The sequence below is a fragment of the Amphibalanus amphitrite genome, unplaced genomic scaffold (genome assembly GCF_019059575.1).
Source record: "Amphibalanus amphitrite isolate SeventyFive unplaced genomic scaffold, NRLGWU_Aamphi_draft 001237F_arrow, whole genome shotgun sequence".
In the NCBI taxonomy this organism is placed as follows: domain Eukaryota; kingdom Metazoa; phylum Arthropoda; class Thecostraca; order Balanomorpha; family Balanidae; genus Amphibalanus; species Amphibalanus amphitrite.
In genome coordinates, this window is record NW_024882730.1 from 71,720 (window position 1) to 99,300 (window position 27,581).

General features: G+C 44.8%; 2 long non-coding RNA genes across 2 annotated transcripts; one reads left to right on the forward strand and one right to left on the reverse strand.

Annotated features, from left to right (window-relative positions):
* Positions 1 to 2,495: 2,495 nt before the first annotated feature.
* On the reverse strand, positions 2,496 to 3,241 carry LOC122371375. Its single transcript, XR_006254727.1, has 3 exons — positions 3,146 to 3,241; positions 2,774 to 2,831; positions 2,496 to 2,515 (listed from the first exon to the last, which is right to left on the reverse strand). It is a non-coding gene; the product is annotated as an uncharacterized LOC122371375 (long non-coding RNA).
* A 12,045-nt stretch (positions 3,242 to 15,286) lies between these two features.
* Positions 15,287 to 26,481, forward strand: LOC122371374. The gene is made up of 3 exons (XR_006254726.1): positions 15,287 to 15,343; positions 15,565 to 15,652; positions 26,339 to 26,481. It is a non-coding gene; the product is annotated as an uncharacterized LOC122371374 (long non-coding RNA).
* The last annotated feature ends 1,100 nt before the right edge of the window (positions 26,482 to 27,581 follow it).

Sequence of the window (27,581 nt, forward strand, 5' to 3'; positions counted from 1 at the left end):
TCAAGCGTTCCTTTGCTAGAAACTAGCCACGGACGACAGTGTGTCCAATGACATCTCGTCCGAGCTCTCAGAGGCTGGTGGTGGTCTTCCCTATGTATTTACTGAGACCTGCGGCGCAGCACTCTTCAGGTGCTGTATGACAGAGCCATCTGTTGGCTAACACTGAAACTACTGAGTCATGCGGTACAGCATGCCTCAGGCGCCTTATGCCAGAGCCAACTGCTGTCGAGATGAATAACTACTGAGTCGAGCGGTACAGCATGTATCAGGCGCTATATAATAGAGTCATCTGTTGGCTGAATTTCAAACTACTGAGCCGTGCGGTAGAGGAAAAGACAGTGTTCCCGCCGATATCGCGTCTGTACTCACGGAGGCTGGTGGCGTGATTGGTCCCGGAGCCGGTGGTGCTGGTGGTGGTGATGGTAGATGACCTGAAAAAGAATCAGCACATTTTTATTCAAATTGTGATAGGTACACTGTAAGAAAAAGCATCGCTAATTTCTTTTCTAAACACGTCTTACGTTTTTGGGCATTTCTGACAAACTATTTGCCACAACACCTACAATGTATGGCCCATCTATCTACATTTTGTGATGAGAAATGAACTACGAATGTGTCTCGAAATTACGAATAAAATAAAATGTTAACGCCATTATGGCCAATATGTTATAAAACACTTACGGACGCTGATGGCGGGCTTGGTGCTGAGGCCGGTGGTGCTGGTGGTGGTGCTGGTTGATGGTCTGAAAGGAAGGAATAAAATTATAAATTGAGCCCGATTGCTGCATGTATAGGTAATACATTACGGTGGTTTCCTTTCTGACCACATCTTACGATTAGAAGCTTCCTGACAGAATCCGTCATCAGTATTTGAATAAATATAATGCTACAGTACATCACTTTATCTGATTATGAAGAAGAAAATACTCACTAAATCTCCTGTGCAAAATACAAAATCAGTTTTTCGTTTTCAGGTTCAAAGATCAGCCACTCACGGAGGCTGGTGGAGGACTTGATCCCGGAGCCGGTGGTGCTGGTGGTGGTGCTGGTGATGGTGATGGTGGGGCCGGTGGTGATGGCGGACCTGAAATACAAGGCAAAATGTTTGTAATCAATTATTGAAGTCCAATTTGCACCTTGCAGTAACACTGATAGATATACATACGAAAACGAGGAACATAGGTAGTTGCTTTACCGGTACATACAACTGAACATTTTGATAACTGAACTTAACACGCGCACTGCAGGGGGGTTGTTTTCAACCCCCCCCCCTGTGGTTTTTCGCAAATCGCGAGAAAACGGCGGCGCGTAGCGCCGCCAAATTTTGCATACCTGTTCTCCCAACTTTTGCACACCTTGAGTAAAAATTTTGACCCCAGGTGACCTATGGTCAGGTCACCAGGTCAGGTCAAGTGACCCTACCTCGAAACGTAAATTTCGAAGTTTGCAATCCCACCAAGCCCACAGTTGTTGAGATATGATCTTGAAACCCACAGGAAATAGTAAAGTCATCACGAGCTACAACTTGTTTATCTCGGAATTTTTATATCGATGACCTAAGGTCAGGTCATTTTTGCGACCGGCCCATTATAAGTCAATGGGAGAAATTTCAACTTACTCTGAATGCCATCCTATGACTTCAATACGCTCAGGATCATAGTATTACAGGTCCCTGTTGGTGATTTCACCGAAACATATCACTTATGACCTTTGGAAGGTGATCTCCAGGTCATCTTAGGTCACCTGAGGTCACCAGCGGTTTTTCTTCAATAACTTGAGATTGAATAGAGATAGAGACTCCGTTCGACGTTTATCGTGTTTTTCTCGTCAATGCGGATCGAATGATATGCAACATGACCTATTTCGGTCAGGTCATGACCTTGACCTGAGGTCAATTTTTCAACTTGACCTTTCGAGGTCATATTATATATCATTCGATGCGCCTTGACGAGCTAAGAACGATGGCGTTCGAATCGATCCTCTGTCTTGTGTGCAAGACAAGTTATTCAAGAAAAACTACCGCGAAATTCCTGTTGTGAAAATCGTAACATTTTGTCTTCGGTGACCTCTGGTGACCTCGTTTTTGACCTGACCCAAAAATGATCTTAGTATTTCTTGTAGATCTCATCTTAACCTATCCAACGCCGTTTACCGCTTGTCGCTACGTTGCGCCGTTTTCGAGATCTCAGGGGGGGTTGTTTTCAACCCCCCCCCCCTGCAGTTCGTGTTCGGCTCAGACCCGCTGCAGTGCGCGTGTTAAGTATGAAAGCACAATGTAGATGATCTAAACAAACAATATGTTTTTATATTCAATTAGTATGACAGCATTCCTGTCCATCTTTTTGTGGAGGTGAACGCACAAAATCCCCTAAATTTATAACGATTTTTATATTTTCAGGTTCAAACAACAATTCCAAACTCACGGAGGCTGGTGGCGGGCTTGGTCCTGGAGGTGGTGGTGCTGGTGATGGTGATGATGATGGTGATGGTGCTGGGGACGGTGGTGATGACGGACCTGAAATACAAGGCGCTAGTTATAATGATTGAAGTTATAATGTCGTCTTTGATGTTTATATTTTAGATACAGCGCTAAAGAAGCGAAATTAAAATCACAATTATTTTGAGTCAGCTGACAAATGGTAAAAATAGCACCATAGATTGTCTTATAATAGCTGTATTATAATTTATGATATCTCTAAGTCAATAGTAGTTCACTTGATGGTGGTTTCGGAAGCTCCGTGAAGCTGGACCCGGCTGCCGTTGGTGTACTCACGCCTGCCGGTGGTGCCGGTGGTGCTGTCACTGCTGGTGATGGTGACGTCTGTGGTGATCTGAAACACCACATGTTTCCGATGTAATACTTTTTACTCGATTATATAACGCATTCCTTAGAAAACCCATAAACAGTGAAAACATACGACATTTGACATGACCTTTGACATCATTGGGTGCACCTAGGTCAATACAATCGGGAACCATGACATTTTGCAATGCAGCTATTGACGCTGTTTGAATCTTTTAAAATCGGTCGTTTTTCCGAGATATTGGGGGCCGAAACGCCCCCCCCCCCCTCCTCCCCAAACGGATGGTAGGATGTGCGACTGGCCCAGTGGGACGCGGGATAAACGTGGCCGAATGAAATGACCTGGCGTGACCTGACCGGCTGGGTTGGCATGCATCGAGGCTAGATTAGCCTCTCGTAGGGCGTCCGGTTCACCTGTCGATCCCGCTGCTGCTGCTGCTGCTGCTGCTGCTGCTTCTGTTGCTGCCCCTGCTGCTGCTCATTGGATTCTGGAACATGGATATATTAGCCGTTTTGACGATGGGTTATCTGACAAATCCACCAAACTTGACCGAATACATATGCACCAAAACTTTTCTACATGAAATATATTCTTATAACGAGCTTACTTCAGTGTTTTAATCGAAAATAATGTCTTATAATTTGGAAAAATCAGGCGTATAAGCAACGGTGCAACCCAAGCTGATAGCTACAAAGAAACGCAATTAATCTAATTTGACCAAATCTGCACCGAATCTGCACCAAATATGTACCAAAAAGCCGTCGTGAAAACGGTTATTTTGAATCTGGACGCTTCATCATGGTGTATGTAAAATAATTGTCCGTGTGAAAAGGCTCAATGTCAGGTCAGGGTCAGGTCAGGTCAATGCTATGACCTAACAGGAAAAAGGTCATACTGTAACGTAAATTCTCATCGCTATTGCATGTCTTTATCAAAAGTGGCCATATGGGCATACACACATAGGGGTCATTGTTGGGATTTTTCCAATTCAGGTCGTCATTCTTCCTTGTAGCCCGATGCTTAGAAGTGTTTGATAAGAAATTATCACAATAGATGCCCATTTCAATTATCTCATTGGTATATAACGAGGAGTTCGCAAAATTGATCTGAGGCCAGTTTCACCAATAAAAAACAGACGGCTGGGGCATTCCACGATAGATCGACCAAAAATAAATAAAATTTACACCCTCATATTTTATTTTTTGCTTAAAATTGGTCTAATGGGTTGTGATGAGCGGGGAACCCAGCTGTGGCAAGGATTTTTTTCTTCGAACAACGGTTTCCGAGATATAGCCTCGGGCAGTTCCTGGAGGTCACACTGCAACCCTATGTTTGGCGGCTTATAACTCAGAAGCTATTGGTTTTCTATGGTAAAAATTTTTTATGGTTCAACTCGCAATCAACCAACAAACGTTTAAGCTATCTCGGATTTTCGATTTTTGAAAATTTTGATCACGTGACATCTTGACCTTTTTTTCGAAGAGTGACCTTGATATTATCCCAACTGAAAGTCGCAATTTTGTCTGATGACGATTAAAGCCTTATCAATTGTCATTCATATGCGATAATAAAAAAGTGGCTTTCGGCCTGCGTTGACCTCAGGTCAGGTCATTTTTATGACCTTCCCATTATTACGAGCGGGAGCGACAGCGAGATCTCGAGAACAAAGCAAGATAGCGACAAGGGGTAAACGGCACTAAGTACACATGGATAAGGTCTACAATTTTTACTCAGGTCATTTTCAGGTCAAGTCAAAGATGACGTCACAGGGGTAAAAAGAAAGCCTAAATGGCGGCACTACATATATATGAAGTTTTTCTCGAATAACTTTCAAAGTATCCCAGCTAGGAACAAACTAATAGCACCATCGTGATCCTCTCGTCGATCCGCATCGAAATATGTGTATGTTGACCTCGAAAGGTCAAGGTCAAAAGTTGACCTTAGGTCACGTGACCTTAAGGTCATCATATATATCATTCGATGGGCCTTGACGAGCTGAACACAATGAGCCTATCCGCGCGGCTGTATCTCAAACCTGTAAGGAGTTATTAGCAAAAAAACATTTGGTGACCTATAATGACGTCACATGACCCAAGAGCAACGTCACAGTTGACCAAGAGCAAAAAAGGTCTGAAGGTAGTCAAAGTTAGTCGTATATGAAGTAACTCATGGTATATTAGGCAATTCCGACGCGTTTTAGTGTAAGAACAAGGGAGCTGATTTTTCCCCAATTGACTTATAATGGGGTGGTCAAGAAATTGACCTGACCTCAGGTCATCGGTATTGAAATTCAAAACGAACTGGCGCTAGGCGAAAGCAAACACAATGGTGCCTGTTCCACGTCTCTTTCTTTATTAGATCAAAAGGTACAGCCAAAACTATTTTGACTTCCTTTTTACCCCTGTGACGTCATCTTTGACCTGACCTGAAAATGACCTCCATAAAAATTGTAGACCTTATCCGTGTCAATCCTGTACCGTTTACCGCTTGTCGCTATCTTGCTTTATTCTCGAGATATCGCGTCACTCCCGCTCGTAATAATGGACAGGTCATAAAAATGACCTGACCTGAGGTCAACGCAGGCCGAAAGCCACTTTTTTTATTTGCGCATATGAATGACAATTGATAAGGCTTTAATCGTCATCAGACATAATTGCGACTTTCAGTTGGGAAAATATCAAGGTCACTCTTCGAAAAAAGGTCAAGATGTCACGTGATCAAAATTTTCAAAAATCGAAAATCTGAGATAGCCAAAACGTTTGTTGGTTGATTGCGAGTTGAACCATATACAGTTTTTACCATAGAAAACCAATAGTTTCTGAGTTATAAGCCGACAAACATAGGGTTGCAGCGTGACCTCCAGGAATTGCCTGAGGCTATATCTCGGAAACCGTTGTTAGAAGAAAAAAATCCTTGGCACAGCTGGCTTCCCCGCCCATCACAACCCATTAGACCAATTTTAAGCAAAAAATAAAATATGAGGGTGTACGGCTTTGGTCGATCTATCGTGGAATGCCCCGGCTGCGATTATTTTTTGACAAAACGATAGTCTATAAATCCTATTTACCGGTGGAAAAAGTAATTGCTGACCAAATAATATAGCACTTGAAAGCTGCGTTATTACATTTTTCAAGTCAGCGATTAGTATTTTTAGCAGTAAATGACATTTTGAGACTATCGTTTTGTCAAAAAATAATCGCAGTCGTCTGTTTTTTATTGGTGAAACTGGCCTCTGACCTGAAATCAATTGTTTTCCGTCATCCTTGTCCTTAACATTCGTACATCATCTGACGTCGGAGCCTGCCACTCACCTTCCTCGGGGCACTGCTGCTCCTGAAGCTGCTTCTCCAGCTGCTCTAATTCCTTCTCCAGCTTCTCCCTCAGCTCGTGAAGTCTCCTGCTCCATTCCTCCGGGAGCCGATTCTCTTCGTGTTCTGATCCTGTGTTTGGATGCCTTTCCTCCAGCTCTCGACACTGCTGCCGCAATTTCTGCTGGAGATTTCCCCACTGCTGCTGGTGGGAGCGATCAAGTTGTTTCGACTGTTTTCGGTGCCTCTTGTTCAGCTTCCTTTGTCCGTTCCATTTCAGGAACCGCCGCAGAAGCCTGGCTCGTGGCTGCTGATCGATCCGCATGTTCAGGCATCTGGTTTCCTCCTCGTGCTTCCGAAGGAGCTCTTCACGCTCCTCCTGGTGACGCGCCAGCAGGCTCCTGGTGACACGCTGCTGATCGTCGTGTTCCTGCTCCTGAAGCTCCTCCTTTAACTCCTTCCCCAGCTGCTGACGTCCCCTCCTGCACTCCTCCGTCAGCCGATCCAACTCCCCCGACCGGACGCTCGGGAGCCTCTCCTCCAGCTCTCGTGACTCTCTCAGGTGTCTGAGCTCTAGCTCTAGCCTCTGCTTCCGCAGTGTCCGCCGGAGTTTTTCCCATTGTTTCTGGTGGGAGAGATCCAGCTGCCTTAACTGGTCCTCAGTCGGCATTTCGATGCATCCAGTGTCCTCTTTGTGCTGCTGATGAAGCTCAATGCGCTCCTCATAGTGACGTTCGTCCAGGTTCTGCCACTCCTTACCGTGTTTCTGCTCCAGATGTCGACGCTCCTCTTCATGCTCTTTGTCCATCCTCACTCTTTCTTCGTTTCCTGGATCCTCCAGCTCCTGCCATAGCTGTTGATGTTGTAGTTCCAGCTCCTTCCACCGCTGCTGATGTTGCTGTTCAATCAGCTGCCACCTCTGTCGGTGTGGGTGAGGCGGACCCTCTGATGGCTGCTGCTCCTCATCGCAGTGCTGCTCCTCGTCTTCGATCTCTCCGTCGCGGTCACCCTGCGGCGAGTCTGGAACACAGCAGGTCAGACAGAAGTCATACGCTGGGAGGACGGTCGATAGGCGACCAAATCGAAAGAAAACTGGATCACTATTCACATTACAAGGTAAAAGACCATATGTTATGGCATACCATTTATCAGCATGGGCAACAGAGTTACAAAATCTAGTTACTTCGCTCAACATTTTTTTCTATCCATTTATTTTTACGATTTGTTACGATTTGTTCAAATAATGATTTTTTTTTATTTTTACGATTTATTCAAATAATGAACACTGCATCGTGCCTCACGGTGATAATGTAACAAATAACACACTGACTCGCGGTACTGTACATGACTAAAACTGTTTAGTATCATCGTCATTACTATCGCCATCTAGCCCATGATGTTTGATAATAACACAGGACGGCAGTCGGTGGACAGGGTACCTACTTAGAGTAGTCGGGGTTAGTTTTTTAACCCTCGCCCACGCATGCCATTTTTCCACCGTAGAGCGCACATGGGGGAGGGGGGCTATACCCCCGCGCCATTTCGTTCCTGCTAGAGATAGAGCTTCGCGGTAAAAACCAACAGATTTTTTTGGAAGAGACAAATCCAATGGTATCCAATTTTACCTCAATGTGCAGTCATTGACCTTCCAGGTCAGGTCAAACTAAAAAATGTTGCTGTATGGGGTCACCGTTGGAATATCACGTGCAGTGCCCATCATATACCGATGACGCTGCAGTATTGGTGCCAAGCCAGCTAGAACAGCTCTTTTTTACACTATCCGACTAAGTTTTTACTGACTGGGGCCTTAGGTCAGCTTAGGTCAGGGTCAATGATATTTGTTTGTATGTCTGTGTTTGTGTCTGTGTATAGTGATGTGTGCACCGATTGGTTTGTGTGTCCCTGTTACATGAGATCATGAATTGAGAAGCTTTTACCAAAAATGCAGTCAAAAAAACTTAACGAAAAGTAAATTCAGCTTGCCTAAAACGAAATGTTTTAGATGACCTAGGTTGACCTTAAACCTGACCCTGAAATCTTTACATCGTTTCATTGACCTTTGATGACCTCGGTTCACTCTTCAAATTTTACATGCCTCAAGGCCAGTTTTTGGAGTTGAATTCGAATTTAGCAACCATATGAAGATTTACGAAGTAGTTTTGGTGCCTTCGTTACATGTTACGAAGCTGTCAGAGGCGGTTGACACCTACAACGAATACCCGGCAGAACCCCTACTGATTGACCTGACCTGACCTGACCTGAACTGACCTGACCCGACCAGGCCTAAATGCATGAAGACATTATCTTTGAGCAAAAACTAACATGATATTCGTGATCAGCACCCCGAATAACCCATAGTAGCCACATTTAACGACGTTCTTACAGGTCCCGATTTTCCCGACTTTTGGGTCATTGACCTGACCTGGAATGTCAAACAATGACCTAGGACCTTAACCCTCGCCGGACCTATTGGTTTTCTACATACGCGCCGGCCGAGGGGGGGGGGGGCGGGTACGACCCCCCCTCGCCGTTTCGCCCCTGGTGGAGCTAGCGCGTCGCGGAAAAACGAGCGTGTGCGCCGTTACGAGACGCAGAGATTGGTACCCGATTTTAAGGTCCTAGGTCAACCGGTGACCTCTGAGGTCAGGTCAAGTGCCCCAAGGTACGGTTCAGTTTTTGGTGAATAACTTCGCAAAAAACGGCCGCAGAGCGCCGATTTTGGCAGCATCGTGTTCGTCTTGCTCAGGCGCGTCGAATGATATGCTTTTTGTCCGGGTCAGGTCAACTTGGGGTGTTGACCTCAGGTCAAGGTCAGGTCAGCACCCCCAGGTCACGAAGCTGGTCGAAAGGGGTCATGTCGCATATCATTCGATTCGGCAGGTCTTCGTGAGTCCATTGGTGGCTTTCCCAACTCGCTAGCTCAATTTGATCAAGAGTTATTGACGAAAAACTAATATGACCTTGATGACGTCATAAATGACGTCACGCAAGGTCAACATTGCAAAAGTGACGCATCTAACCTTGCAAGGAGTGCATCAAATCACGATTCTGTGTGCTTGAGATAGTTGGAGATCGTTCCCGGCGCCAGAATAGCAGTTTTCATTTTTCCCCATTGACTTATAATGGTGAGGTCACGAAAATGACCTGACCTCATATGACCTTTAGGAAACATCCGAGATATACAAGTTGTGGGACTCATAATGGATACTAGATCCTGCAAGTTTCATTTCCCTGTGACATCTCCTCTGGCAGTGAGGGCGTTGCGAAGTTGCGACATCTGAAGACCGTGCAGAGGTTATGACGTCATAGGTCAGTGACCTGACCTGACCCAAAAATGCGGTTGGTGTCAAAAAATGCGGCTTGGATCAAAGGTCAGGTATGCCAAGTTTCAGCTTTCTATCGCCAGCGTGTTCGGAGCTATCGCGAAAAAAAAAACCTATGGGGGGGGGCGGCACCCGCCCCCCTCGGCCGGCGAGGGCTATATTTTGTTTTTGGTGACCTGACCTGACCTGACCTGACCTTGACCTTGACCTTTGAATGACATTGTGTGCAACGAATATTGTCTTGGTAGTCTAAGAACACGTTTTGGGCAATCAGTCTCAGTTCATTCTTCGGCAACTACGGTGCAAGGCCGATACTGTAGAAACTTGCATTTTGTACCCTTGACCTGACCTTGACCTGACCTCTGACCTACTTAAGGAAAAAAAATTGGGCTCTTAAGTTCCACCTTGTTGAGAGCTTTCGATTGCCGTTTTCTCCGTATTTCTACGACCATCGGTTCGGAAGTTAGACAGGGGGGGGGGGCAGAATCTGCCCCCCCCCCAGCAGGGCGCGTATGGCTGAATAGCCCAGCGGGGCGCGGGTTAAGGTCCTAGGTCATGGGGTGACCTTCCAGGTCAGGTCAACGAACCGAAACCGGGAAAATCGGGACCTGTTAGAAAGTCGTAAATTGTGGCTGCTATGTGGTTTTCCGGGGTGCTGATCACGAATATCGTGTTAGTTTTGATTAGAGATGATGGCTTTAAGCATTTAGACCAGGTCGGGTCAGGTCAGGTCAGGTCAACCGGTAGGGGTTGTGACGGGTATTCGTAATACGTGCCAACCGTCTCTGACAGCTTCGTAACATGTTACGAAGGGGCAACAAAACTACTTCGTAAATGTTCAAATGGTTGCCAAATTCGAATTCAGCTCAAAAAACTAGCCTAGAAACATGTAGGGGAGAGCGGGGAGAGTTGTATCATGTCGAAGTTGTATCAGGGCGAATTGTGCCAAACTTATCCAATAGATAGCGCTCGTGACACGACCAGCCGACGAGGTTTTCCGGGCGCCATCTTTCCCTGTTCTGTCGTGTGGCTGGGTGGACGCGTCTCGAGGTGAGAGCCGATTTTATGTTTTTTAATCTATATTACTATTTGTGGTGACGTAGTTTCTGTCTATTACGAAGGTTGCGACATGGTGCTACGTAGCGCGGGTTACAGGTCACACCGTTGCACCTACCGCGCTGAAGTTTGCGCAACTCATAGAACAAGGATGGACAACGTGCCTTTGATGGGTCTCAGCTCGATCGGATCGATAGCGAGCGCGTGGCGCGTGCCCAAAAAGTGCAAATTCGCGTCATAGACTTTACATGTATTAATCGGCTGGCAAAAACGGGCGAAAACAGCCAAATTTGCCCGACACGGGTCCGGTCCCGGTGCAATATCTCGGTAACCGTGGGCCCGACCGGTACGGGGAAAACAGCATCGTGTAGAGAATCGAACGGGCTATCGAATGGTGTGCGGTGCAGGGGTTGGCACGCGCCACGTGCACCGGGGAGGACACTTTCTTTTGAAAAATGGACGTTTTGGACGGATTTTGGAATTTATATTAATTTCAGGTGATCGTCAGACGGAATGAGTTGAAACAGCGCCTATTAGCAATAAAAATGTACCGTCTCTCATGGAGAAATTGTGAAAAGCTAATTGATCAAAAACAATGTGGAAAAAATCGCTGAATTAAATGGTATTTATCCAAAATGTGCCACTAAATAATTACACGGACTTTGCTGCTTAACCTGATACGTTTGACAATTGAAAATGCTATCATTGGAAAAAGCATTCAATTCTCTCCAAGATCCAATCATCACGTTTGCATGACAAGCAACAGTATTCTTAAAAATATAAATGTTTCAAACCTCTGCAAAACGATTTTTAGTGAAAATTATTTACGCCTTTAATTTGTCATTAACCCTAGAACGCCTAGGGGGGGGGTTGTATCAACCCCCCCCCCCTGAGGTTTTTTCGAAGTGCACGCTAAACGGCTTGTCGTAGCGGGCTGAAATTTTCAATACCCTCTGGGGCAACCTTTGCGCATCTTTTGCCGAAAAAAATTGATCGGGTCATGTCAGGTCACGGAGTTATGACGTCATAAGAGGTACAGCCTCCGGCCGACAGTTACCAAACGTGTGCGACGAATCCCTAGGTTTTCTGCCGCTGATACCCACATTGTTTGATGGATCATGATGAAACTTCCCATGCATGTTGGGGCAAGCATTGGCTATCGTGTGGTGCAAGAAAATTGACCGGGTCAGGTCAGGTCACGGAGCTATGACGTCACAAGAGGAACAGCGTCCGGTATTTTTTTTTAAAGCGCCCGAACCACTATTTTGCTAATTCTTGTCACCTCAATGGGAATATGCAGCAATATTAGCTTCTATAGGGAGCAAATGGACCTCCCAAATCCAAAAATACAATCATATTTCAAAAATTTGAATTTTGATTTTTCGAATTTCTGCCGCCGACTGTGACCTTGCCGACTTCCGGCGCTCCCAACGCGCCATTTTTAGAGCTAGGGAAACGAAATACATACCAAACGATAGAGAATTGATCAAGGAACACGATAGTGAAGGTTTCAAGTCGATATCTCCCACCGTTTTGCCGCAATCGCCGCGGAAAGTTGAAAAAAGTCTATTTGTCCGAAAATTTGACCTTTGACCGGTCATAAGTAGGTCAAATGTTGACCTAGGACCAAAAAATATACCACCAATCGCGAGATCTCGTTGAGAGCAATCCGTTGGTTTTTTCCGCTAAGCTCTACGACCTTCCGTTTCGAAACGCCAGGGGGGGGGGGTCGTAACAACCCCCCCCCCCCTGGTCGTTCGTGTTATGAGAAATGGCCTGGTCGTGCGAGGGTTAAACTACGCGCCTAAACTATAAAGCACATTTGACAGATTCTGAAGTGGAAAGCATGCTTATCAGACACGGGCACCTCGATGCGGTGGATATTTTTTCCACAAACCAAAACGTTTAGCCGTCAAAAAGCAATCGACCGAAATGGATAGATAACCCAACCGACACAAGAACAACCGAACACCCGGCGATCGAAAATATCCCTTTTCGCGTTGCGGAGCACGCGGGTCACCCTAGTGTCATTCTAAAAAAATGAGTTGCAAGAAAATGTGTGTTTTGGGCATTTAGATGTGCACGAATTTGAAAGATCTCCGTAGCGGTGGTGAGGGTAGGTTCTAAGGCTGCGTGAGTGAAAATGGATTTATCCAGCTGTCCGCTGTTTTTGAGCACGACGATGTTTTTTCCAAGATGGCGGCGAGGTACATGTTGTATCAGAGCCGGGTGGGGTATGTTGTAACATGTATGTATGTATGGACATGTTGCTTTTGATCGCGAAAGCTAAGCCCTGTCTCGCGTTTGTAGGCAGCTAGTCAATACTCGTTCCATTTCGGCACAATGTGTTGGCTTCTTTGCTCTTAACGGGCCACTTTTGCATCTAGTCTGTTGATGTTTCGTTCGTTTCGATGTTTCGTTCGGATTGCATTGACCTAAGTTTGGTCTAATAAAAGTGAAGCCTTTGAGCATATACATTGTATTAACCCCATTTAACCCTCGCCCCGTTGGGGGGGCCATTTTGGCCCCCCCCCTGTGGTTTTTCCTGAATAGTAAGAAAACGGCGGCGCGCAGCGCCGCCAAATTTTCAGTACCTTCCCGGGCATCAATTTGACACCTTCACACCAAATTTCAAGTCTTAGGTCACCTTAGGTCAGGAGTTATTGAGGTCAAACTGAGGTCATGTTCGAGCAAAAATGAACAAAAAACATGCAATCTTGAAACGCTCACCAAATCTACAGTTATCAAGCAATTTCAATCAAAGTTCAAAGTTATCAAGCAAAGTTCTTTATATGGTCTAGTAGACAAAAAGCGGCGCTACAAAACTGCTATCTCGGATTTTCAAAATTTTTGGTTTTTGATCAAAAAAAATTCAAAAAATTGATTTTTTTAGAAAAACTTAAAAAAATCCTACATTTTTCCGAAATTCGAAAAAAAAACCGGAATATATGTGATAGTCCCAGCGCTCTTCTATATACATACCAAATTTCAGATCGATATCTCGTTTTTTGGCCAAGTTATAGCGAAAAAACTGTTCAAAAATGATGACGTCAAATTTTTGAACTCAATTTTTAGCGATTTTAGACCACGTACGGCAAAACAAAGACCACCATTGAACTCCCCGTGACGAGCTGCATCGATTTGATACCCATTTTATGCAAAAATATTAACTTTGAAATTTGACCTAATTTGACCTGACCTTGACCTGACCTTGACCTGACCTTGACCAAAACGTGACCTAAGCTGGCCCCAAAGGCTGCCTGACCCACATAATCGCATTTGTCATGTAAAATGGACCATAAAACATGTATCACACGACACTTTCATATTGTGACCCCCCCGTGACCTGACCTCTGTGACCTGACCTAGTATCAGTGACCTCAAATAGCAAAATATGTGTTTGAAGAACATTTCCCCATCGATGATTTTCAATGAAATGCATTTTACTCGATTTTACAACGCATTTCTTGAAATGCCTGTAAACGGTGAAAATTGGACCTTTGACCTGACCTGTGACGTCATCGGTTTGACCTAGGTCAATAAAATTGGGTCACAAGGTAGTTCCCCGTTGGGGCTATCCAACGCCGTTTACCGCTTGTCGCTATGTTGCGTGGTTCTCGAGATCTTAGGGGGGGCCAAAATGGCCCCCCCCCAACCGGGCGCGTTGCTCGGCAGAGCCCAACGGGGCGCGGGTTAATGTTGTTGTTATGTTCAAAACCAGTAGCAAGCACACTCCCTGAAACGTGAAATACCTAGTGATACAAATTACCCCACCATGTGATACAACTCACCCAAGCCATGGGGCAAGTTGTATCAAAAACATTGTTCTGTTCGGCAGACCGTAGAAGAAAAACTGGTAGAGGTAGCGGAAAAGTTACTTTGCACACAAAAGCAGAAGAATCAAGGAAGGAGATAGTATGGAAATAATGAGTTTATCACGGATAGTCACGAGGTTATGGGTCTCGGAGTAAAAACTGATACAACCCACCCCACTCTCCCCTAAAACTCGAAAAAGTGAACCGAGGTCACCCGAGGTCACCAAAGGTCAATGACCTGACCTGACCTTCAGGTGACCTTGACACCCACCCTAATGTATGGGAGCGACATCAAATTACATGTTTGAACGTTTGAAACCACAAAAAGCTTGCAAACGCGCGGCTGTGAGCCGACATATGCTGAATCGCGATTCCGGCCAAACATGGTCTCGGAAAAGAGGTCACAGGTCAAAGGTCATTGGGGTCAGGGTCATGAAATTTTCAGGGATAGTGTTAAATTGATCAATGCGAGGGCACTGAAAGTTTCGTCGCGATCGGCCGCTTTTTACGCGAGTTATTCGCGAAAAACCTTAGGGGGGTTGCATCACCCCCCCCCCCTGTGCCGGCGAGGGTTAAACTAGGTCAATGAAATTTGGTCACAAGGTAGTTCTCCGCTGGGGCTATCGAATGTCGTTTGAAATTCGAAAATCGGTCGGTAACTTTCCGAGATCTTTGGGAGGGGGTGAGGGGGAGTCACGGGTGGCAGGGTCGGTTGACGGCCATACAGGGGGCGGGTTAACCCCATTTGAGCTCACCATATAACAAAAAACAGGCATTTTGTGGGTGGATAGTGAATCACCGAAAAGGGAAGTCCCTCCCCCCCCGGGCCAATGCGTCATGCGAACTGTAAACTGTGCATCCTTCACAATCTTGGATCCCGGTATGGCGGGAAACTCGGCCAATTGGAATGCCCAGATTGGTTGTCATGACAACGGTTGCCTGGCAACGGATTGTATCGGGGAGCGGAGGGAGGGAGCGGAGGGAAATGCCGGCGAAAACGGATTCTTGTGTTTTCATGTGGCATCAACTCTAAATAGGTATTGGTATAAGGAGATGTAAACGTGATTGAGAGCGAAGATCAGAAAGACGGCCTTCAGGAATTTGGGTCACAATTCGGTCACGATACGTAAACGGTAAAGTAAATGCTCGAAAACCTTCATAGCTTCATTCATCCTCCTGAATAATATCTAATACATTGTAGGTGTAATATTTGTTTTACTGCATTTGGTACTATTTATTTTTATTTTTTCCGCCTTAGATTCTTTTGTAATGGTGACCGCTCGTCCAAGTTCCAACTTTTTTGTTACAAAAAACCAATACCTACTTCTATTTCGTCATGACAGAAGGTAAGCTATCTAAATGATTCGCATAACCCGTACGCCCCGTGAGCCGTAGGGCTATCGCAGGACACTGCCACCCGTAGGGGGGGGGGGCTATTTCGCCCCTTAACCTGCGCCCTGGGGGGGCAATTCCCCCCCCCTCCTGACTTTTCGATATATCTCCAGAACCGCTGCGCCGATCGTCACCAAACTTTCAGTACCCTACCGGACATCAATTTTACACATTGTGACAAAAAAAAATCCAAAGGCTATGATAGGTTGGCCGGAAATGACGTCAGAGTGACGTCATGTTCTGCCGTTTTTGACCCAAAAAAGGGTTTCACGGGAGGAGCTGTCAGGCCTATAGCTTTGCAAATACAGAAAAACGATAAAGACATAAAAGCTGTAGAATTGACAGGGCTACACAACTACTATCTCGGGTTTTTGAATTTTTTTGATTTTGACCCCCCAAAAATAAAAAAAATAGATTTTTTGAATATAATAGCCGAAAAATCCAAAAAGTTTTTTGAATTTCGCAAAAAAACAGAATATATGTGATATCCTTACCTCCTATCCACATACCAAATTTGAGATTGATACTCTTTTTTGGCGAAGTTATAGCGAAAAACGGTTCAAAATTGATGACGTCAAATTTCCAAACTTAATTTTTAGCAATTCTAGATCCCTTAGCGCAAAACAAAGACCACCATTAGACTCCCCGTGACGAGCTGCATCGAATCAATACCCCTTTTATGCAAAACTATCAACTTTAAAATTTGACCTTATTTTACCTGACCTTGACCTGACCTTCACCAGAAAGTGACCTAAGCCGTACCTAAAAGACTTATAACGAACACCATTGAGTTGCAAATGAAAAATTTGCCATAAAACATGCATCGCACAACCTTAGTACCTAAAGTTAGGTTCATGTGACCTGACCTGTGACCTGACCTGGTAATGTCAGTGAACTCTTATAGCAACATATGTACTAGGCAACTGACGCCCTATCGCTGATTTTCGACAAAATGCGTTTTCTTCGGTGTTATTGCGCATTCCCTAGATGACCCGTGAACGGTGAAACATTTCATCTTTGACCTGACCTGTGACGTCATCGGTGACCCTAAGGTCAATGAAATTTGGTTTCCTTCGACAAATTCGACAGGCCTTTCGAACGCCGTTTGAATTTTGCGGATCCGTCCAGTTGTTTCGGAGATACGAGGGGCAAAAAATAGCCCCCCCCCCCCACCAGGTCGCGTTATAAACAGACCCCAACAGTGCGCGGTTAACCCTCGCCCTGGCAGGACATTTTTCATAACACGGCCTGGCAGGGGGGTTGATGCGACCCCCTCGCGATTGACTCCTATGGCACCTAGAAACACAAATTTGGTAGGTAGGCTGGCCCCCTGGATTTCTCGCCCCTGTGCAAATTTAGTTGCTCTAGGTCAATATTTAGGGGGTATAAATGTAAAAATTTCGCTAAAAACAGGTCAAAAGTTTTTCGCTTATAAGTTTCAGCTCTCTATCGCCAGCGTGTTCGGAGCTATCGCGAAAAAAACCTGGGGGGCGGCACCCCCCCCCCTCGGCCGGCGAGGGTTAATTAACTAAGTTCAAGTTAACCAAATTGCATTATATCGCATATCATTCGATTCGGCTGATCACAAGGAACACAATGACACCATCTTTTAAGCTCTAGCGTCAATATGTGCCAAGTTATTGGCAAAGACGTCATTTGACCTCAGTTGACCTCATTTTACCTGACCCATGGATAAGTACACCAAACAAAGCAGCGCCAAATGACCTGTTATTAATTACTATGGTTTCAAAGCACAAATGTTATGGAACAAAGCGGATATCTCCAGTATTTTCCGAATTTAGTTTTTTCCCATAGGCTTAACATTACGACGTAATGACCTCTACCTGACCTCAGGTCAATGACCTAAAAAAAAACGAACTATATGCTATACATCTCGGTGAACTTAGCACATCCAGAAAGATTGAAGGAAATCTGTCCAAAACTGTGAGTTGGACAGGTGAAAAAAGAAAATTGAAATTTGACCATGACCTTTTACTGGTTTTTCTGACCTGGTGACCTGACCCAATGTCAACTGGACTTCAAAATTTTCAGGTCATATGTAAAAAGGTTGCCCCATAGGTTATGCCAAACGCCGCCGTTTTTACGCTATCTTCGAAAAACCTTAGGGGGGTTGCATTACCCCCCTGCCAGGGCGAGGGTTAACCCTCGCTGGACCTATTTGTTTTCTACATACGTGCCGGCCGATTGGGGGAGGGTACGACCCCTTTGCCGTTTCGCCCCCGATGGAGCTAGAGCGCAACGGAAAAAAAACGAACGTGTGAGCCGTTACGAGACGCATCGACTGGTTATAATTAACCATCGCCCCAGTTGGGGGGGGGGGGCATATGTTACCACCCTGTTGCGTTTTTGGCGTGTGAATAAAAAACCGCGGCGCGTAGCGCCGCGCCGCTTGGGGTAGCTTTTGGTACATCAATTTTGAACAATGTGTGAAATTTTTGACCGAGGTCATTTCAGGTCAGGTCACCAGGTCAAGTTAACTGACCAAGCCTAAAAAAGTTTGCAATCATGTCCAGCCTGCAGTGTTTGTCGGAAAGGTTTGAAACTTGGTGGAGTGCATGATGTTATGGGCGCCGACAATTTGTATATTTCGGATTTTTTTATATTTGTGACCTAAGGTCAGGTCAGTGGCGTGACCTTTACATTACAAGTCGATGGAGAAAAATGAAAATGCCTCTAGATCCGTGTGTACGCATAGGAACAGTCCAAATATTTCAGAATCACAATGATTTGTACCAACCGTGATGACCAAGATGTCATTTTTGCTGATAGCCTCTAGAAAGGTCATCCGAGGTCATTTGAGGCTACAGATTTTTGCCCACAACTCGCGAATGGAAAGAGATAGAACGCTGGGGATGGTCTCATTGTGTTTGTCTTGCCGAGCCGCATCGACTGATATGCAACATGACGACCTTTTCCTGTCAGGTCATGACCTTGACCTGAGGTCAGATTTTCAAGCTGACCTTTCAAGGTCAAATTGTAGTTCATTCGACGCGTCTCGGCGAGTGGAACACGATTCTGGCAATAGAAATGTCGTGGCTTTTTGTAGTTGAAAGTAATTGTCGAAAAACACTTTTCGTAAAAACAGCTATTTTTGGAGTTTTTGCCCTCTGGAGGCTAAACCGTTGACCTGAAGTCAATTTTGATAATGACCTTTTCAAAAGAAGAGTTCAAGAGCTATCGACTGCTTTTCCATGCTGCGTTTTTCTAGCTACCATAGTTCCTGAGATAGCGGCATGTTTTCTAAAAAATATTATGACCATTGGCAAATTTTGACCTTTGATGACCTCTGGTGACCCCAATATTGCTCTAAGATGAAAAATGACTGAAATACCTTCAAACGTACGCATTGAGAGCTATTGACTGCTTTTTCCCGCGTCTTTCTAGCCCTCTTAGTTTTTGAGTTAGAGGTGGGTGGTAACATATGCTACCCCCCCCCCCCCCACTAGGGCGAAGTTGGCTGAGACCGCCACTGGGGCGCGGGTTAATGACAGACCCTCTCTAAGAGTTGAATTTCGACCTTCTCAGTTTTATGCCTACTGCGCGTTGTAGTTATGATCAAAAATGGTTTAAGCATGCAAGACAATAATTTTATGGATGTACCTTGCACGTGTTAAAATTGGAAGTGATTCGGACTCTTACTTCTCGAGATATTTAACCCGGCACCGCCTGGGCTATTTCCGTACCCACATCAGCCTGGGGGGGGGTCGGATCCGACCCCCCCCTGTTATCTCGAGAACCAATGGTCGTATCGAGCCCCGCGAGGCGGCGTTCGAAAGGTCTCTACGAGACCCTCCCAAAGCACTCTTAAGATTTTAAGATTGAGGTCAACTTTCGGGTCAAGGTCAGGTCAAAGGTCAAATTCAGGGGTTTTGCATGATTAGGCTTACGGACAGCGGAATCGATACCTGCTGCTCGAAACTCACCACAAATGACCTCAAAGACCTAGTGAAGGTACCATGTGCGTATAGGGGTCATACTAAGTACGGGTCAAGGTCAGGTCAGGTCACGAAAGGTCACGGTTTTCACTTTCTGCTACATGGGCGTGCGACACATGTTTTATGGCTTATTTTTCACGCCAAATCCGATGGTAATGGTTATATGTGACCCTAAGTCACTGTGCTGGTGATGAGTGTGCATTGAAAGCATAAAAAATCGTTTATACCATACATAACTAAACGAGGGCTAAGAAAAAAAGTCAATTTTTCAACTTTTTATTTTTGACATAACAATGCACTTTTCTAGACCAGCTTTGTCCCAGGAATCTAGTGGTGCCATTTGTTTTTACATGCGATGTTCAGAAGTGCCTCTAATTCGCGAAAATGCTTATGACGTCACCATGCCCTATGCATGTTAGAGCTATTTTTTACAATTTGGGGGTCAAAAAGCAAGATAGAAAGTTGAAATTTGGGACACCTTATGTTCTAATAGAGCTCTATAACATATATTCCGGTTTTTTGTAAATTCTCAAAATTTTGGATTTTATTAGCTGTTTTCTAAAAAATATAGTTTTTTGAATTTTTAGGGGTGAAAAACGCATTTTATGGAAATTCCGAGATAGCCATTTTAAAGAACTCGTTGAGCCGCGTCTTTTCATGTCCTTAATTTGCAATTTGCTTAAAACCTCGATTTTTGGCGATTTTTTAAACATTTACCATTTTTTGACTGAAAACGCCATGTAGTTACATCACTAAAATCGATATATCTCAGAAATTTTTGATTTTTTTTTCTTAAAAATTGCACAGGAGACGTCAAATTGATGGGGGAGAAGGTATGCGAAGTTTCAAGTTGATAGCGCAAGCGGTTCATGAGTTATTCAAGAAAAACGGAGGGGGGGGGGGTCGGATCCGACCCCCCAGGCGGTCGCGGGTTAACCCTCGCCCTGGCACGGCATTTTTCATAACACGGCCTGGCAGGGGAAGGGAGGGTCGATGCCACCCTCCCTCGCGATTGGCTCCTATGGCACCTAGAAACACCAAATTTGGTAGGTAGGTGAGCCTCCTGGAGTTCTCGCCTCTGTGCAAAGTTGGTTGCTCCAGGTCAACATTTAGGGGGGTTTTGGGGGGTATAAATGTAAAAATTTCGCTAGAAACAAGTCAAAAGTTTTCGCTTATAACTTTTGATCTAATTAAGATAGAGCAAAAAGAAAAGCACCAGTGAACTCAGCACGTCAAGGCGCGTCGAATGATATATTTTTAGCTTGCTTAAGTGTGCTTAAAGTTTTTCTTGTAAACTTAAAATTATAAAATAAGTTCAAGTTAACCAAATTGCATCATATCGCATATCATTCGATTCGGCTGATCACCAGGAACACAATGATACCATTTTTTAAGTTCTAGCGTCATTATGTGCCAAGTTATTGGCAAAAACGTCATTTGACCTCAGTTGACTTCATTTGACCTTACCCATGGATAAGTACACCAAACAACGAAGCACCAAGTGACCTGCTGTTAATTACTATGGATTCAAAGCACAAAAGTGATAGAAAGAAGTAGACATCTCCAGTATTTTCGGAATTTAGTATTTTCCCATAGGCTTAACATTACGACGTAATGACCTCTAATCTAACTGACCTCAGGTCAGTAACCTCAAAAAACCCGAACTATATGTTATACAACTCGGTGAACTTAGCACATCCTGAAAGTTTGAAGGAAATCAGTCCAAAACTGTGAGAACAACAGGTGCAAAAAGAAAATTGAAATTTGACCATGACCCTGTACCTACCGGTTTTTCTGACCTGGTGACCTGACCCAAGGTCACCTGGACCTGAAATTTTCAGGTCGTATGTAAAAAAAATGTCCCATAGGCTGTGCCAAATTTGGCGGCGCTGCGCGCTGCCGTTTTTACGCTATCTTCGAAAAACCTAAGGGGGGGGGGTCGCATCGACCCCCCCCCCCCGCCAGGGCGAGGGTGAAGTTTTAACCAAGATACCTATAATAAACAGGTAGATCCGATGTTTTGAGTAAAGCCCTGGTGACGTCACTGATATTTCTTATATGGAGACTTTCACCCGTAAGGAAAATATTTTACATACAAAAATGTGTATGCTATTAGGAAAAAATACAATCTTTCAATTCCACCATGAAAATTAAATAATTTAATTAATAAACTCGAAATCCTTTGAGTGTTTGTCCCAACCCCCTGTTATACCTTTGGTCACGTGACTACCATGATACACTTTGCATTTTACAAGGTTATGACTTAACCCGCGACCTGGTGGGGGGCTATTTTTTGCCCCCCCTCCAGACTTTTCGATATATCTCCAGAACCGCTGCGCCGATCGTCACCAAACTTTCAGTACCCTCCCGGACATCAATTTTACACATTGTGACCAAAAATTTTTCCAAAAGCTATGATAGGTTGGCCGGAAATGACGTCAGAGTGACGTCATGCTCTGCCGTTTTCGACCCAAAAAAAGGTTTTGCGGGAAGAGCTGTCAGGCCTATAGCTTTGCAAATACAGAAAAATGTTTAGGACATAAAAGCTGTAGAATTGACAGGGCTACAAAACTGCTATCTCGGATTTTTTATTTTTTTGATTTTGACCCCCAAAAATCAAAAAATAGATTTTTGGGATATAATAGTCAAAAAATCCAAAAAGTTTTTTGAATTTCGCAAAAACCGGAATATATCTGATAGTCCTTACCGCCTTCCATCCTCATACCAAATTTTAGATTGATACCTCTTTTTTTTGGCGAAGTTATAGCGAAAAAACTGTTCAAAATTGATGACGTCAAATTTTCAAACTCAATTTTTAGCAATTCTAGACCTCGTAGTGCAAAACAAAGACCACCATTAGACTCCCCGTGACGAGCTGCATCGAATCGATACCCATTTTATGCAAAAATATCAACTTTGAAATTTGACCTTTTTTGACCTGACCTTGACCTGACCTCCACCAGAAAGTGACCTAAACCGTACCTGATGGTCTTATAACCAACACCTTTGGGTTGGAAATGAAAAACTGGCCATAAAACATGCATCGCACAACCTTAGTGAAGTTGGGTTCATGTGGTGACCCTTGGTGACCTTTGGTGACCTGACCTGTGACCTGACCTGGTATGACCAGTGACCTCTAATAGCAACATATGTACTAGACAACTGACGTCTTATCGCTGATTTTCGACAAAATGCGTTTTACTCGGTGCTATAGCGCTTTCCCTAGAAGCCCCGTGAACGGTGAAACATTTTATCTTTGACCTGACCTGTGACGTCATCGGTGACCCCGAGGTCAATAAAATTTGGTTTCTCTAGACAAATTTGACAGGGCTATCGAACGCCGTTTGAATTTTGCGGATCCGTCCAGTAGTTTCGGAGATACGAGGGGGGGGGGCAAAAAATACCCCCCCCCCCCCACCAGGTCGCGTTATAAACAGACCCCACCAGGGCGCGTGTTAAACGGAAGTAATAAATGCTGCAAATGTATTATTTATGATGTTTTAGGCAGCAATCGTGTGAATATATCCTGAAATGATCAATAATCTGCTGAAAAGAAGTCACGTGATGTTACCAGATTGTGCTCGGACAGCATCTTCTTGAATTTCGATTTTGAGTACTTTGTACCTTCATTGAGGCCTAATAACGGACGTTTATAGTTATAAAATGAAGCACTGAATCTAATGAGGGCAAAATTTATTTATTTTTGCACTTTCAGGCCGGGCTATTCTGGCATGAACTTCGGCAAGTTTGTGTGTAAAGCCTATGGTGAAGGGAAAACTTCACGCCCGGCTGACGTCACAGACCTCGGCTACCAAATCGTGTCCGGTGGGGGCTGGTTTTAACCCTCGCCCTGGCAGGGCATTTTTCATAACACGGCCTGGCAGGGGGGGGGGTCGATGCGACCCCCCCTCGCGATTGGCTCCTATGGCACCTAGAAACACCAAATTTGGTAGGTAGGTGAACCCCCTGGAGTTCTCGTCCCTGTGCAAATTTGGTTGCTCTATGTCAATATTTAGGGGGGTTTTGGGGGGTATAAATGTAAAAATTTCGCTAAAAACAGGTCAAAAGTTTTTCGCTTATAACTTTTGATCTAATTAAGATAGAGCAAAAAGAAAAGCACTAGTGAACTCAGCACGTCAAGGCGCGTCGAATGATATACTTTTTAGCTTGCTCAAGTGTACTTAAAGTTTTTCTTAAATTTTAACCCTCGCCCGCACATGGGGGGGTGGTTGCCACCCCCCCCCCCCCAGGCAGTCTTTCTGCTCTGCACTCAACATTTTTAGAGCTAGAAGGCTGATTTTTCGTATAGCTGCTCGTCTATCCTTTCTTGATGTCCACTGAAAATTTCAAGTTTCTGTGATTTTTGGTTTCGGAGATATGACCTTGTTTTTCAGGTCATGTCATGACCCAAATGGCCAATTCTCAACATCTTGCGTTTGCCATGGGCCTTGTGAGCTTTTGACACCCTGATTTCGGCCTTTTTTGCCAGTCTTACCTCCCACCTATCATGGAACATGTTGTTCGACGATGTACAGGGGTCAAGGTCAGGGTCAAGGTCAACCTAGGTCATCTAAGATAATTGCGTTTTAGGCAAGCTGAATTTACTTTTTGTGAAGTTTTTTTTACTGCATTTTTGGTAAAAGCCTCTCAGATCATGATTTTATGTGATATGGACCCAAAAACAATCGGTGCACACATCAGTATACACACAGACACACACAGACATACAAACACATATAATTGACCTTGACCTAACTTGACCTGAAATGACCTCAGCAGCAAAATTCTGGTCGGATAGTGTGACAAAGAGGTTCTAGCTGGCTTGGCACCAGAAAACAGCATCGTCATCGGTATTTGATAAGCAGCGCACTTGATATCCAACGGTGACCCAAAACAGCAACATTTTTTAGTTTGACCTGACCTGGAAGGTCAATGACTGACCTGAGAAGGTAAAACTGGGTATCATTGGATTCGTCTCTTCCCAAAGAATCTTTTTGGTCTTTACTGCTAAGCTCTATCTCCAACAGGAACGAAATGGCGCGGGGGGGGGTGGCAACCACCCCCCCCCCCATGTGCGTTCTAGGATGGGAAAATGGCATGTGCGGGCGAGGGTTAAGTAAACTTAAATTAATAAATTAAGTTCAAGTTAACACGCGCAGTGGAAGGGGGGGGCGGATTTCGCCCACCCCTCCTGTTTTTCGCCAATAACTCGCGCCGCAAGCATAATATCAATGTGAAATTTCGGCTACCTGTCCAGAATTGAATTGCGGATCTTCTCGTGCAAACAGTAAGAAAATCGGTTCACAACTTTTCTAGTAATAGCGGTGTAAAGTCAAACATCCTGCCGCCGCGGCGGCGCGGCGGCGCGGCGGCCGGCGCTAGCCGTTACGCGCCGCCTGAATTGTAGGCTGTGCCGGGGCGGGACGGTTCCGTCTTTACATCGCGCTCCTTACCGCTGATTATATTAGATTCGCGTCAAATTCGGTGAGAAGACTGACAAATGTACAGGCAATCATATGGTCAAAGAATTTTGAAAATCGGCCGGTAGCAACTTGAGTTATGAGTGTGTAAACACAAAATTGTGATTGCCGCGTTTCCCGCGTCGGCCGATGCCGCTTCAGCCGGCGACATCTTACCCTTAGCAGGCTTCTAACTGCCATATTTATTGTTGGATTATCTAGAAATTCACCATACATACTCACAAATGTTTGCTCTTTCGTATAAAGAAAGATTTAACAAAATCGGCCGGTAACTTTTTGAGTTATCGGCGTGTAAACGAAAAAAAGTCGCTAATATGGCAGATTTGACCACATTTGACCTCATTTGACCTTGAAGATATTGACCTAGGGTCATGAAATTCACACATAACAGAGTTCCCCATGGCCTCCACCTACCCTCCAAATTTCGTCTTTCTAGCTCCAGTGGGAGCTGAGATCTTAGGGGGGGGCGACATCCGCCCCCCCCTTCCACTGGGCGTAGTACTCGCAACCCTTCCACTGCGCGTGTTAACCAAATTGCATCATATCGCATATCATTCGATTTGGCTGATCACCAGGAACACAAAGATACCATTTTTTAAGCTCTAGCGTCATTATGTGCCAAGTTATTGGCAAAAACGTCATTTGACCTCAGTTGACCTCATTTGACCTGACCCATGGATAAGTACACCAAACAAAGAAGCACCAAGTGACCTGCTGTTAATTACTGTGGTTTGAAAGCACAAAAGTGATAGAACGAAGCGGATATCTCCAGTATTTTCCGAATTTAGTATTTTCCCATAGGCTTAACATTATGACCTAATGACCTAGGGAGAGATCCTAGGGAGATCCTAGGGAGAGGGGGGGGGCTCTATCGCCCTTCTGTGCAAAGTTGTCCCATAGTCAATTTTTGTCAAACCACTTTGAGATATGCAAGACTCTGAGTTGTCCATAACGATGACCTCAACATGAGCTAACGACGGGCGGGCGTTTTTCACAATTCAAAGTCCAAACCTTCGGGCCACAGCGCTCCTCGAAAAGCGCTGCCCTCGAGTAACGATGACCTCAACATGAGCTAACGATGCACGTTTGTTGTTTTGTTCGTTTCTTGTTGTGTGTGCCTATTTGTCCATCCCAGAAATGGCAAGTGCTCACTCAGCTGCACGTTTCGGTCACTCTGACATGTTTTTGTTGTTTCTGTTCGCAGCTCGACTCCATGGTGTTTCTGAGACTGATGTCGACATTTCAGTCGGTTCCTATTCTGATGTCGGCCCTGTCATCTGACGACATATTCCGGCACCGACGGCAGCAGATGGGTATCTTGGACTGGATCAAATCTGACTCTATTCAAACGTTATCATTGTATTTAGCACAATAAATGTGCTTTCCATCTGCTTAATCTAGTTACGTTGAACCATCTTATTTTATTGCAAATATCCTGGCTACCTAGTACCTACCTATACCTAGCTAATCTGAAACGCAAACATGATAAATAAATCTATGCAGCAGCTGAAAATGATTCATAATTTGCTTCCTCTATAAACAAGTATGACTGTCAGATCTTCCCGTTTTGCTGTATTCGTAGAGTTCGACGCACCTTTCAACGATATGCGTCTCGTTACCAATAACCCTTTTGTTTGTGATTGCAGCTCTGGCCTGGCGTTGCTGTGACTGGTGCTGCCACCTACCCTAGCATCGGTTGATGGTGCTGCCATCTGTCAAACTGCTTTCGGAGCCGACTGCAGCTCATATTTTGGACATTTGGCTCCAAGGGCAGTCTTCCCTACTGAGGCTTTTCAACACCGTGGTATTGGTATTGTATTGGAGGTATGAACGGGATTGCATAAACTTTGGCATCATAAGAGAGATGCAAACTCTTACAGATATTCATTAGCATTAACCCTATTCCTGGCGGGGGGCCTCAGGAGCCCCCCCCCTGAGGTTTTTTGGTTATTTCTCCCAAACGCGTTGAGCTAGGAAGCTCAAATTTTCTGACTTTTCCTAAAAGGCTTCTACGCAACATGTCTGAAAATTTTGAGTTGATCTGACCTCAGGTCAGGTCACCAGAGGCGGTTTGGTGACCCTACCTCAGAAAAGTTTGCAATCACGCCAGAGCTAGAGTTTTTGACCGATCAATTTCTTCTCTTCAGGGTTTAGTTAGGGTACCAGTATGTGCAATTTGTATATCTCGGAATTTTGATATCGGTGACCTAAGGTCAGGTCAATTTCGCGACCTCCCCATTATAAGTCAATGGGGGAAAAATCAACTCCCTGTTTTTACCACTAAAACGGGTCGGAATGGCCCCATATACCATACATGACTTCATATACGATCAACCTTCACTACCTTGAGGTCTGTTTTGCTGTTGGGCAGCTGTGAGGTCATGTGACGTCATCAAAGGTCACCAAAGGTTTTTGGCCAATAACTCCGTACAGGAACAAGATACAGA